This window comes from Drosophila serrata, unplaced genomic scaffold (genome assembly GCF_035046125.1).
Source record: "Drosophila serrata isolate PLE 108 unplaced genomic scaffold, ASM3504612v1 contig_373, whole genome shotgun sequence".
NCBI classification, from domain to species: Eukaryota; Metazoa; Arthropoda; class Insecta; order Diptera; family Drosophilidae; genus Drosophila; species Drosophila serrata.
The window spans coordinates 179,039-194,075 of record NW_028257271.1 but is presented as its reverse complement, the minus strand read 5'-3'; the positions used below and the strand labels follow the sequence as shown (position 1 = coordinate 194,075).

Here is a 15,037-nt window from a genome sequence, read left to right as displayed (position 1 = left end):
AAAATTTGCGGACCCGCTCGGTCACTACTCACGTCCCACAATACAGTGCTAAACTTCGATGCAATTATAGCCAGACTAGATTGCACATATGCGGACAAAACGTCCTTGAGAGTGCTACGGCAAAATTTAGAAATGGTTCGGCAAGGAGAAAACAAAGTAAATCTCATGAGGACAATCCCTGGCCAAAGCGCAGGGATCCTGAACCATTAGACCAGAATAAAGTTCAGCCCATGAAGGTAGACCCCTCAACGGCTAAATTTAGACAAGAAACAAACTGGGGAAAGCCTCAAAGTAACAACAATTACAAAAGGCAGAACTCGTCCCAGCGGCAATCAGGCCAAAGACGCCAGCGCGTCAACAATATAGCCCAACCCCAACAGGAGGTGACAGATTATGCCGCCACAGCTGAGGCTGAGGTTGCCACCATCGAGGAAGATAGCGACTCCGCCGAGCTTTACGACCTCCTCCATTTTTTAGGGAGCGTTCCCGACTGCCGTTCGTCGAGCGACAGTTGGCTGGCAAATCAGTAAAAATTCTCATCGACACCGGGGCGGCAAAAAATTACGTGAAGCCCGTAAAGGAGCTAAGAAACGTAATGCCGGTCGAAACCCCTTTTACTGTGAGTAAGTGCATAATGCGCATTTTTGGACTAGACGTCCCATTTTTCCTCTTGGATACATTGAGCACGTTCGATGCTATAATAGGCTTCGATTCGCTAACGCGAGCAGGAGTAGCTTTGGACCTAGGCAACAGCGTAATAAAATACGCAAATGTCACCGAAAAGCTCAAATTTTTTGACTGTCAAAATGTCAACTTCACAAAAATCGATGACATAGTGGTGCCAAGTTCGGCTAAAGCCGAATTCAAAAAAACTATTCTGAAAAGAATTAAGGTGTTTTCAACCTCTAACGAGGCGCTCACCTTCAACACATCGGTCATCGCTACTATTCGAACTACGAGTGACGAACCTGTCTACTCCAAGTTATACCCCTATCCTATGGGGGCAGCAGACTTTGTAAACAATGAAATCAAAGAGCTGCTGCAAAATGGCATAATCAGGCCGTCCAGATCCCCATACAACAGCCCTGCCTGGGTAGTTGACAAAAAAGGGACTGATGATAATGGCAGTAAAAAGAAGCGATTAGTAATCAACTTCAGGAAGCTGAACGAGCGAACAGTCGCCGATCGCTATCCCATGCCGAGCATACCCATGATTCTAGCGAACTTGGGAAAAGCCAAATTTTTTACTACCCTAGACCTGAAGTCAGGGTACCACCAAATATACCTGGCTGAAAAGGACAGAGAGAAGACTTCGTTCTCAGTAAATGGTGGGAAGTACGAATTCTGCCGACTACCCTTCGGCCTAAAAAACGCAGGGAGTATTTTCCAAAGAGCCATCGACGATGTGCTGCGGGAAGAAATCGGCAAAATATGCTATGTCTACGTTGACGATGTTATCATCTTTTCCGAAAATGAAACGGAACATGTTAAGCATATTGACACGGTGCTTAAGCGCCTACTCGATGCCAACATGAGGGTGGCACGAGAAAAAACAAAGTTCTTTAAAGAGAGCGTTGAGTTCCTAGGGTTCATTGTCACCAGAGGAGGGACAAAAACAGACCCAGAAAAGGTTAGGGCAATAAAAGAGTTCCCGGAACCAAAAAATCTGTTTAGCCTCAGGTCCTTCCTAGGCCTGGCGAGCTATTACAGAAGCTTCGTAAAAAATTTTGCATCTATTGCTAGACCCCTAACCGCCATCCTCAAAGGGGAAAACGGGACGGTCAGCAAGAATATGTCGAAAATAGTAGCTGTCAGGTTTAATGAAACCCAGCGAAATGCATTCGACCACCTTCGTAACATTTTGGCATCTGAAGATGTCATATTGACATACCCCGACTTTAAATCACCGTTTGACTTAACCACTGACGCCTCAGCGAGTGGAATAGGCGCGGTATTATCCCAGAATAAAAGACCTATTACCATGATTTCACGCACACTAAAAGACTGCGAGCTGAACTACGCCACCAAGGAAAGAGAATTATTGGCGATAGTCTGGGCAATAGGCAAACTCCAAAATTATCTGTACGGTAACAATGAAGTACGGATCTTTACAGACCACCAGCCTCTCACGTATGCGGTATCCGACAAAAATACCAACGCTAAAATCAAGCGATGGAAATCATTCATTGATGAGAACAACGGGAAAGTATTTTACACACCAGGAAAACAAAACCTAGTAGCTGACGCATTATCGAGGCAACCCCTGAATAACTTAGAGGCTGAAGCCCAGTCTGACGCGGCCACGGTGCATAGTGAGCTTTCGCTCTCGTACACCATTGAGACCACAGGCAAACCTCTTAACTGCTTTAGGAACCAAATTATTTTGGAAGAAGCGGACCAACCGCTTCGGCGAGATTTCATAGTCTTCGGAAATAGAACTCGCCATATCATCAATTTTAACAACAAAGACTTGCTTGTTGAATCCGTTAGAGAGATCATCAACGCCAACGTTGTGAACGCGATTCACTGCGATTTCCCTACACTGGCTCGCATCCAACATGCCTTGAGGCAGGAATTTCCTGCGACAAAGTTCTGGCATTGCAAAACCTTTGTCAGTGACATAACCAACGCTAATGAACAGTTGGAAATCACTAACACCGAGCACAATCGCGCACATAGGGCTGCCCAGGAGAACGCAAAACAAATTCTCCGGGATTATTACTTCCCGAACATGTCAAAATTAGCTAGCGAAGTGGTCGCAAATTGCAAGGTCTGCAATAAAGCCAAATACGACCGCCATCCCAAGAAACAGGAATTGGGAACTACGCCCATCCCATCATACGTTGGGGAAATGTTGCATATCGACATTTTTTCGACGGACAAAAAAACTTTCTTAACTTGCATCGATAAATTTTCCAAATTCGCTATCGTACAGCCCTTGACTTCTAGGGCAATAATAGATGTGCCAGCACCTATTCTTCAGTTAGTAAATTTTTATTCTAACACCAAGACCATATACTGCGACAATGAGGCCTCCTTTAACTCGGAGACAATCACATCACTGCTGAAAAACCAATACAGCATCGACGTTGTCAATGCGCCACCGCTACACAGCAGCTCCAATGGCCAAATTGAGAGATTTCACAGTACCCTGGCGGAAATTGCCAGATGCCTCAAAATTGATAAAAAAAATTGAGGACACTGTGGAACTAATATTGAGGTCTACTATAGAATACAACAGGTCGCTACATTCGGTCACAGAGTCTAGGCCGGTAGAGGTCATCCACGCAAGCAGCGAGGAGATGAAGCTGGCAATTAAAGCCAAGATTGACAAAGCACAACAATCCAACCTAGACAGGGTTAATCGTTCTAGGCAAAACAGAGTCTTCGAAGTCGGTGAAAGAGTACACCTTCGCAACAACAAAAGATTAGGGAATAAATTGACACCGCTTTATTCAGAAGAGCGCGTAGAAGCAGATCTGGGAACATCTGTTCTCATTAAGGGGAGGGTGGTCCATAAGGACAACATTAGGTAGGCACTCCACTCGCCACATTCGCCCTTATATTAAAACCCAATCTTTGCTAAATCCCCACAGTCCCATATTAGGAAGCTGCTGGAAGTGGACATTGAGCATGCTCAAAACCTATTGGAGGAACTTAAGATACACCATAGAATGGCCAGGAGCCTTGATTTTTTGGGCTCAGTCCTTAAGGTCGTGGCGGGTACACCCGACGCGGACGACTTAAGCAGAATCAACACCAACCAAGCGTCGCTTATCGAGGCTAATAATAGACAGGTTACAATTAACACAGAGTCACAGAAGCACATCAACCTACTCACAGACACAGTAAACAAGATCCTTAGGGAGAAGAGGGACGGGCTTGTCGACTCAGGCCATTTGTATGAAACACTCCTTGCCAGGAATAGAATGTTAATATCAGAAATCCAAAATTGCATGATCAGCATCACTCTTGCTAAAAATAATATCATCAATCCTACCATTTTCAATCACAATGACCTAAAGGCTACTTTTGACGAACAGCTCACAGAGGTCCCAATAGTTAGCCTTATGGATGTATCTAAGATTAAGGTTCTTCAAAATAATGTTCTTGTTCACGTTATAGTCCAGTATCCTAGAGTTAAGCGTATTTGTAAAAAAGTCCTGCTCTTCCCTGTCGCACACTACCATACTATGCTACAAATAGAAAACAACATCGTGGCGGAATGTGATGACGGAATCCTAGCAGTCTCCGATTGCACTTCTACCAACTTTTCCACATTTTGCAAAAAAGCGTCGCACGACACCTGCGCCAGGCAGTTACATGCAGGCGGGGCGGCTACATGCCGGACGCGGCCCAGCAATCTGGAACCCCTTACAATTGTGGACGACGGAGTAATTATCGTTAATGAGAAACTGACGAGGATTACCATCGATGACGGTCCCTCAACAACCATAATAGGGACCCACCTCATCACCTTTGAGAGAAAGGCGGTGATCAACGACTCCGTATATTTGAACTTCAACAACGCAGTGAATATGAGCCCGGGTATTGCGGCCTCCCCCTTAATTAACATCACGGGACACGATCACATACTGAGTCTGCCTTTGCTACAGCGGATGAATGAGCATAACCTGCGTTTAATGCAGGAGCTCCGAGATGACGTGTCGGATGGAGGTTCCCCGAGGATTTGGTTCGCCGCAGGAGTTGCCGTCAGCCTCACGCTATGCTGCTTAGTCCTGCTCCAACAACACTGCAGGCGCAAACGAGAGGCAGCCCAGTTACAAAAATCCTTCGACGAACTGGCTGTCACCGAGGACGGCGTCTAATTTAAGGGGGGAGTAGTTAACAACCAACTCCCAGCTTAGGCTGAGCAGGCCAGTTCTTATCTCCTTTATTAATATTAATCATTTATCATGTTTATCATTCTCTAGTATTAATCACTTTTTATTATTATTATTATTATCATTATACTTCTCCCTCATGCATGGTCCACCCTAAAATTAGGTCGGGTTTATTGGCCCTAGAGCTGAGCCAGCACATTGTGCCATTCCGAGCCGTGGCTCCCTCTTATTGGCTGACAGCGATCGTATGACTTCTGCAAAATGTGCAAGGTCAGCGGTCTGCCACGGGCAGCCGGATATGCATGAGCTTTTGTTCAATCTTAAGTTTAGTTTTGATTTGGATTTGAAATAAAGAGCACTTGCTCTATCACAAAACTCCGGCCTTAGCCGTTAAATCATTTTAATTATTGAATTTGGTTATCGTGCCGTAAAGGCCGTGACAACGGAGATAAGTATCTCCCACCATATACTTCGGAAGAAGCAAGGAGTCGAAGCGACCACCCGACTCCCCAGTGGCTGCCAACCTTGGCGGTCACCAATACTCAACCATCGGCAGTACCATACTGCCAGCCCCTCACGGATATATTACCTACCGGCTCTACTCCTGCCGCGGAGGATCCGCCAGCCGGCCCGGACAATTAAATAATTTATATTTACGTGCAAAAAAAAATTGAAGTGAACTGTGAAATTCTGTTGTGGAAAAAGAGCATTATTAACATCGGCTAGCCGGTGCACACTTGCTTCGGGAGTTGTCGCTGTTCGCCGAATAGTCCATTCCTCGACGTTCCACTATGCCAACACATCCCCTTACACATTTTGATGCATGCCCATATATTTGGCAATATATTTTTTGCAATATATTGTTGTTGCCTTAAATCTCCGACATATGCACCGCTTGCCGTCGGCATAACCCAATAAGCTTTTTCTCCGCGAACAGGAACCGAGGTTTTTAATTCCAAAAGTTCAACAACCGCCAATAAATTCTGAATCTCAATTTAAACCCACACGGGTGGGATCGTTTTACCCAATTTTTTAACTTAGCCGCTGCAGAGGTTGTATTGTTGTTACAATGTTTTACCGACGTTTTATATTCACCTTTCCGGCTTTGTAATAAATAGGATGACAGAATTCAAATGTTGCGACTAATAATTTCGTAAATCACGCTACCCAGCTTAGTGTGACCGCATTCGATACCAGTTTTTACTCTTTTCTTTTCTGTTTTTTTTTTTCTCTCTAGACAAATCTGACAAACTAGGTCAATTCCAATTCCATTAATCCATTTGAGGCAACTCCAGTTCAACCCACTCTTGTGATTTTACGGGCAACTACCGAGAATTCCTATTCCAGATACGAGCTAGACGCGTTTCTGAAGGAGCGCCATCGTACGCTAAAGGCCATCGCCAACGTCACGGCTAGTGGCTCAGGCCATTTTCCGTCATGACCGGCAACTGCGAGTGCCCCAGAGCGCCGCCTCCATTCTTCCACAGCACCCAGAGGGTGTGACCTTTGTTACAGGAAAACCATTCCGTACATATATGACCCCGTTTTCTCAAAATATATGTTTACGAGCGATCAGAACAAACTTGTTCGCCGCCAACGTTCGTGGTGGGTAGACGGAAGCTAGCCGCTAGTGACGCGTCCGGTACCAGCGCGGTCAATCCGTACCAGCGCGGTCGGAAGGACATTAACGCTGTGTCGCTGCAGCAGCGATGACAGCGTCGGCGCTGAGGCAGCGCTCTGCGGACGTCCCTGGCCAATGGTGGACGGTTCCCCTCGCGAGACGGACGATGGTGTACGGGCGGGAATCGACCGTGGTGTGGCGGAGGCCGTCAGGGGGCGGCTGCAGATTGCCGAAAAGGGGCGACGGCGTCCCGAGGCGCGCATTCTGCCGCAGCTGGCGCTGGGCCAGTGATCGCTCAGATTGGTGGAGCTGCGTGTGATGATCCTGGCCACACGTTTTGCAGCAATCCCCTCGCTGTCACACTCCATCCGAATGCTCGTGTGCCAAACAGCTGGGACAGTACTTATTAGCAAGGACCGCCCGTAGCCGTTTCTTAGGACTTAAACCGTTTGAGAGCGACATCTATAGCGCCATTTTGACAACTGACCGAGTTAATCTAGGCGAGGAACCAGATAGTGTATTGGCGGATTCGTCGCTTTTTGCCATTGGAATGGCGGCGGTAGCCCTTGGCTTGACCTATCCAAGGGGATGAAGGGGATCGGACGCGGTTTCTTGTCGTTTCCCATGGGCATTCTCGGAAGCGAATGCTGCTGATCAGGGCTTGTCAACTGTCGAACGGGAAAACGGTCACACTAATGCACTATCTGGATCAGAAAAAAAAGGAGATATGACGGACGAAATTTATATGGAACTCGGGATACGGGTTTAGACAATGCGTACGACAAACAAGCGCAATAGAACTAACAGATGGCTGGCGAATACGAAAGGAGCCAACAAAACTTAATCGAATGGAGATACTGAGCTTAGATATGTATTTATTGTGAATTATTGAGATGAGGACTTAATCGCTGTGTTATACCGCCAGCGAGCGGTGCCTATATGATGTCCAACAAATTCAGCGGCAACAACAACACGCACGGCCTGTGTGAATTGAATTTGGATGTTGGTTATGCTGGTACTTGTCTAACAAAAGTTAATGTCATCAACTGCAAGTCGTAAATGTTGAAGAGCCGAACTTAATCGCTCGGTACTTGGTCGCGAGGAAAAACTCTCTGCGGTGCCTATGTGAAGGCCCCAAGCCAATAACAATAACACGGCCTCTGCGGTGACGAAATTGAAAACAATTAGAACACTTGCGTTTGCGTTTGGGTTTTGTAGCTAATTGTTTCTTTCACCTTGCATTTTTTTTAAATTTTATTATCGGGATTAGTTCCTGAAATCGTTGGCAGAAAAATATATTGGAAAATCTATGGGCATGTATGTAAATAGAAACAATGTGTCAGGGCACAGTGGAGCGCCGAGAAATGGCCTGTATTAAATTCCGCCAACAGAAATATGTTGTATGGACACGGAACAAAAGACGTTATGCCAATGGCAAGCGTTGCCTATGTGAGGGCCCCAAGAAACGAAACGGCAACAACAATAACACGGCCTCTACGGCGGCGAAATTAAAAACAACTAAAACACTAGCGCTTGCGTTTGGGTTTTGTTGCTAATTGTTTTGTTCACTTTTAATTTTTTAATTTTATTAACGGGATAGTTCCTGGAATCGTTGGCAGAAAATATATTGGTAAATATGTATATGGGCATGCATGTAAATACGAACAATGTTTCGGGGCACAGTGGAGCTTCGAGAAGTGGACTGTATTAAATTCCGCGAACAGAAATATGTTGTATGGACACGGCTTAAAAGACGACAATAAAAAAATCGCTGCAGCGGCGGACTGTTCGGTGAACAAGGTGAACTTCCGAAACGAGTGCACACCGGCTGTCCGATAGTTATTATGCCCCTTTTTCCCGCAACACGACTTCACTGTTTACGGTAAGGTTTTTAAATGCATTAAATTATGATATGCAAGAGGTTAGCATTCGTGTGTGTGTGTGTATGCAGATGTACATAGGCCTCGACCGTTGGCTGTTGATGGGCAACGGGCAATGGAAGAAACGGCGAGGAAAATTCCGGCGCACCCAAGCGGACACCGATGGAAATTTTCGAGGAACGGAGGCGAGTAGAAATTGGAGTTCCGCAGCTGCCTTGGGGTCAGGAAAACTCGGACTGGGAGTTGACACGAATGACAGGGGAAATCTTACGGGAGTGCAAGAGTGTTCGGCCCATTGTTGCAGATCGGCAGAGAGGCTAGACGGAAAATAAAAAAAACTCGTACTCTTGGCGGACAGATGCCTGGAACTGCTGGTATCCTGCAAGGAATCCGGCTCGATGGATCAAATGTTTAAAGGGGCGTTCCTGCCCGTTAAGAGTTGGCAATGGAGGCCCAAGAATTTCCCACGTCGCTGGCGAAAGAGTTAACCTGTCAGGGTTGAAAAAAATAAAGGCGGGGGCGTCGTGGTTGTTTTCTGAGCATCAGTTTTTATTTGCTGCTTACATGAGACTAAAACTTAAAGTGAAAAACGATCTCCCGGTCGATTTACCTCGTTAAAGCGAAGGCAGGAGATCGGTAATAGTTGGAGAGCGAGCGCAAGCCAGGAACAAAAAAGCTCGCTCCTGAGCAGAGGCGGCACAGTGGGCCCCTCACGTAAACACGTACAACAAGAAATTTAAGAACTGGGCCTGTCGCTGGAACATATCAATTAACCCAGGAGTCGTGTCCTGTGTTTTTCCTGCATGGGGAGCTTCTTGAGCAGATCAGAGAGTATAAGAGCCTGGGGGCACTTTGGACACCCGATTAACCTTCGCAAAGCATATAAGTACAGTAAGGCGCTCAATGAAGAATAAGGCCAGAGGGCTGTACTGGCTGCTGAAGGAAAATAATCACCTGAGCCTGGCAAATAAGATAAGATAAGATACACAAGTCCATCCTTGCACCCACTTGGAGATACGGGATTAAAGTTTATGGTATTGCGGCCAAAAATAATCTGAGTTGCATTCAGTTTTTCGAAAACCAGTTCTTGTGGAGAATTATTGGTGCTGAGTAGTTAATCCGTAACGTAGATATAGCGAGAGATCTTAAAATTCCGTTGATTGGAGAAATTATCAATGAGCAAGGCAAGCTCACGCCACACTTGGATCTCGGATCTTGGAGACTTTGATCTCGGCGGACTTGGCGAAGACTTTAAAAAATTCGTCCCTCGGACCTTTCAAGGAGGACGATTTATTAATTACAGTAAGTAATTAAGTAACAAATACAACAACTCGAGACAACCAGTAGCGGCTTTTCCTAGTGCCCACTCTTGCCTTGCGTGGCGCCGACGGCATCACACCTTGCTGCATCCCAGTGTTCAGATTCCCCCTGGACCTTCAAGACCAGTATCCGCTCTGATCCAAGGAATTTCGTCGTTCTCCGCTCGAGTTATAACTTCAATTACAGTGCCCCATACCACATCAAAAGTAGGCGTCCCACAGACACTAACTCCAATCATTGCCGAGTCTGCAGCGGAATACTTCCACAAGCTGGGCCGCTCTCTGTTCCGCGGTGTTCCCGTTCGCATGCACTCGAGCTTCCGAGCTTCGCTTGCTGCTCGCTCCACCGCTTATCGGTCGAGAGCTTGGCCCTTATTCCCCCATGACGCTCCGGCTTTTCTAACCTCTACGGGTTTTATTTTTTGAGCAGGATCGCCGCCCCACAAAAGTATATTATTTACAGTTTAAAATTTACAATTTATCTTTTCCCTTTATATCTAACGATCGTCTCAGCTATATGTTATAATCATCCGATTTTCATAAAATTAAAACCGAAATTCTAGAATAATTTAAAATGGCTATATCTCAGTTCGATGAAATTGTTTTGAAACTGCAAAAGTTAATATTTTCATTTGTATTAATTTTTCGATCATATAAATTGGAGCTATATGATGTAGTAGTCAAATTTTCATAAAATTTTAAACATAACTGTAGAATAATATAAAATTTGATGCAAATCTTTTGAAAGCTAAGTCTATTTAAAGAGAATATACAAGTCAGATTATAATAAATAGTTGTACGTTAAATCTTTAAGGAACAGGGCCTCTCGTCATCATTGTGTTATGCAGATGTTGTGGTTATGGCCACAACGCCGCCTATGTTCAGGGAAACTGCAATTACTTTTTAATGGTCAGCTTGTCCGCCGTGGCCGAGGGAAACACAGCTGCCAGGCAGATAATAAAGAATGAAGACGTAGAGCTAACAGGCGTTATCATGGTCGCTTCGTGCATTTCCGGGGTCAACTGGAAAAAGTAGTTGGCAGGCAGAAGAGCAGCGTTGTCTTAGCCGTTCTTGATCGGTCTTCTGTCGCCTAATTCGCAGACTCGCGACATCTGAAAGCCTGTCCATTAGGGCGTCGATAGCATCAAAGGCGGACATTTCCCTGACCTCGGTCATCTTGCTGAAGCGTCCGCTGCCGGACAGAGAATATGTGCTCCCATTACCGTTTGCTGCGTTCTCGAAATGCGGTGATCTGATGGGTACAAAGGATGGGATGCATAAAACAGCCTGGTAGTTCTCGTCGTCTGCATTCTGCTCCATCATTCCATTCTGCCGCTTCCAGGAATCAGGACTCATGCTGAGCATGGAGGGTTTGAAGAAAGTGCAGAAGAAAGGCTTGACAAACTTGTCCTCACTGTACAAAAACTTTTTCAGCCCGCTGGAGGAGACTCAGACCACATTGACTAGTATCAGTATGGGCATATCCAGCAGCAGCTTCTGGCTGCGACTGAGGCTTCGACGTTTATATCGTGGCAAGTGTTTATTTATGCTTGTGCCGACAGCGTTTCAGTTTCTATTTGGCGACGTTTAGCGGTCGGCTCTCTCGGAAATGATAAAATAACGGGTTACTACTAAACCATGACAGCGCTTGGATAATTAATTCAGTTTTCCTAACACAATATTTATACATTTTCCTAGAACTTGTTTTTGTCTCTTCCGTTGTGGCAGCTTTAAACGCGGTGTAATAGTTACCGTTGGGTTTCCTTCTATCCAATATTGATATAGGAGTTTATATTTTGATTTAGCTCTTGATTGATTTAGAATAAGGTGCTTTATAATACTGATTCTATTTGTAATTATTTTGTTATCACACTGCTGGAGACCGAAACATTGTTGGTAAGCTTTTTCCCATATTTATGTTTATTTTTGTTTTTATTAGAAGCACTTTTTCACAATAAACAGAAGATAACAGATGTAGAAAGTCTTTACAACAAAGTTAATTTACGAGTTCTCAGTAATTTATTCATTTCTTTTAGTTCGCAATTACTACTTCTCTTACTGAGAAGTATTAAGCATTTATAAATAAAAACACAGCAGCTTAATAAGCTGTTATTAAAAGGAATCTTGAATTGTTGATGCCGATTTTTGGTCTGATTTTTCTATCCTTTCAGAGCATTATGATTTCAGTTAGAAGTTTGCGCCGCAGTGATGGAGTCATCTCTGAACATATAAAGTATATATATTCTTGATCAGCACTAACAGCCGAGTCTGTCTGTCCGTTTCTACTCAAACTAGTCCCTCAGTTTTTAAGCTATCTGAATGAAACTTTGTAGTTAATCTGCTATATACTCTCACTCGTTTATATGTCGGAACGGGCCGTATCGGACGACTATTTTATAAACCTGCCATAGAAGTGATTCAAAAATTTGTATAAAAAAATATTACATTTTCACTTTTCAACAGAATTTTATCAAATTTGGGATATCCATTCTAATTAATTCCACAATTTGTTGTACAATTTTATGGAAATCAGACTACTATATCATATAGCTGTCATAGGAACGATGATACAAATCGGACGACTAGATTTTATATTGTATTAATTTCTTGTGAACGAAGTTCTATCTGCAAGCATATAAAAACTTCGGCGTGGCGAAGTTACCTTCCTTTCTTGCTTTTCTTGTTTTAAGATAGTATAGAAGTCGGGATGGGCCGGATCGGATCATATAGCTGCCAAAGGAAGGATTGAAAAATATTTTAACAATTGAGATATAGCCATTTTTAATTATTTTAAAATTTTGGTAATCTTCTATATATATAAAAATGAATTGCTGTTCGTTAGTCTCGCTAAAACTCGAGAATGGCTGAACGGATTTATCTTATCTTGGTCTTGAATTATTCGTGGAGGTCTAGGGAAGGTTTAAAAGGTGAGAAAAATTCGATTAATTGCCGGGAAAATCCTCAAAACAGTATTTTTCTATTTCCCATACAAACGTTTTTTTTAAATAAAACTACCTTACATCTACCGCCCTCTACAGGCAGCCAAAGCATTTCCTGTCAAACATTCAAAACATATTGAAATAAGGAATTGGAGATAAAAATTTTATTTTTTTGTTCAGGTTCAGTAAGAAACGAAGTCCTGCCACCCAAGAAGTAGAGTTTGGGTCGTCGTAAGCGTAATACAGAAGCAAAAAGACGTAAGATTACGAATATAAATGACGAAGAACGGGCCTCCATCCGAGAGACTGAGCGGCTGAGAGCAATGCAGATGCACAAAGAAGAATCAGCAGAAAGACGAGCAGATAGGCTTGAGAGAAAACGATTAAGATCGATTTGATTCACTCTCAAAATAACGCGAAAGGGCAAGGGTAGCTGAAGCGCGTTTACAGCTTGCTGAAGATCAGATATAATCCAACTATTGATTACAGCTCGAATCGAATGTCGTTATTGGCCGGATGCATCAGGTCTGCCTCTTAGATTGAATCAGACGAAATTTCGGTCCGAGGAATATATCCATTTGCGGGATGCTGTGATGAATGCTGCAACTCTTTTGAAGGATGGCAAAACTGCTCATTCTACTTTTAAACTTCCACTATTCGTCAATCTTGAACAACAATCTACATGTTCAATACGCAAAAATTGACCTATTGGTAAATTACTACAAGAGGCATCATTGATTATGTGGGACATTGGGATTAAGGACAAATATGAGAGCTCATCTTCATGGAATCACTGATAGCGATTTCCCACAGCAACTGCTAAAACTTTGGGAAGGAATTTTTCCAACTCCAATTTTAAGCGGTCATTGTGACATTCTTCTGGATGAGTCTCTAGGCCAAATACTCCATAATTTGGAAAATTTAATAGATTCTGTATACCCTGATATCGAGAATTTGCACGAAAGAGACGTCCATTGGCTGTGTTCTCGGGCTATAGTATCACCTAAGAATGATACTGTCAATGAAATAAATAATCTGATTGTTCAAAAAGTCCCCGGCCAAACAAAAACATACAAATCGATCGACACTGTAACGAATATTGAAGATGCAGTCCATTATCCACAGGAATTTTTAAATTCGTTGAACCCTTCTGGACTGCCACCCCATGAATTGACGTTAAAAATCGGAATCCCAATCATGCTTTTAAGAAATTTAAACCCTCCAAGCATGTGTAATGGGAGGAGGCTGATTATTAAGGAGTTAAAGGACAATTTAATTGTAGCAACTATTATCACTGGCCCAGCAAGTGGTCAACTAGCTCATATACCGAGGATACCGATGATCCCAACTCATCTGTCAATCCCATTTAAACGGCTTCAATTTCCGGTAAAAACATCTTTCGCATTAACAATTAACAAGTCCCAAGGCCAAACCTTCGAATTAGTAGGGATCGATCTGCGACAGAAATGTTTTACTCATGGTCAACAGTATGTTGGTCTATCGCGAGTAGGAGCCCCTGAAAATCAATTTATTTTGCTTCCACAAAATAAAACAACATCAAATATTGATTACAGAGAAGCTCTAACAAAATAAATGTATTTTCTTTTAGGGTTATGACCTCAATAATTGAAAAAAAAAAAAAATAATAATAAAGGATGAATATGTGTCATATTATTATTATTATTATGAATGTGTTAAAATTGACAAATCTAAATGTAATGTTTAATGCCCGTGCGAAGCCGGGACGGGCCGCTAGTAATTTTATAAAAATACGAGTACTATATCTTACAGCTGCTATTGAAAAATCATTAAATGTAGACGAAAATATGAAATGTGAACGCAAAACTGTAGCTGTAAAACTGCAAATGCAATAAGTATAGGTAAATATGAAAATGCTAAAGAAAGCAATAATGGAAGCTATAGTTGTGGTGGACAAAATTAATTTTTTCTGATATATGAATATCCAGGATTGGTCAAAACCACAATTATTTTCACTGACAAACTTCTTTTAGTTATTATTTATGTTGTTGTTTACCGATTTCCATAAACTTTTTTATCGAGTGATCTATTCAGAAATAACCAAAAAACGAAAACAAAAGATAACGGTTCATAGGACAATATTAAAAGCAAAAGAAAGAATGTCTTTTTATTTTGGATATAGCTTAATAAACTTAATTCAAACAAATTGAAAGTAATTTATTAAATACTAGCCGGCCCGTCCCTGCTTCGCACGGGAATTAAACATTACATTTAGATTAGTCAATTTTAACACATTCATAATAATAATAATAATAATAAAATGACATCTTCATCCTTTTTTTTTCAATTATTGAGTTCATTACATTTATTTAGTTAGTGCTTCTCTGTAAACAATATTTGATGTTGTTTTATTTTGTGGCAGCAAAATAAATTGATTTTCAGGGGCTCCGACTCG

The 15,037-nt window shown here is 42.8% G+C and overlaps 1 protein-coding gene, 1 long non-coding RNA gene and 1 pseudogene across 2 annotated transcripts in view; 1 reads left to right on the top strand and 2 right to left on the bottom strand.

The window, feature by feature from the left end:
• Positions 1 to 15,037, bottom strand: part of LOC110185378 (uncharacterized) — a 348,293-nt gene that overhangs the window by 157,584 nt on the left and 175,672 nt on the right. The gene's annotated exons all lie outside the window — the stretch shown is intronic.
• Positions 10,474 to 11,555, bottom strand: LOC110185386 (solute carrier family 35 member F5-like; annotated as a pseudogene).
• LOC147642673 (uncharacterized) lies at positions 12,703 to 13,658 on the top strand. Its single transcript, XR_015273160.1, has 2 exons — positions 12,703 to 13,032; positions 13,093 to 13,658. It is a non-coding gene; the product is annotated as an uncharacterized LOC147642673 (long non-coding RNA).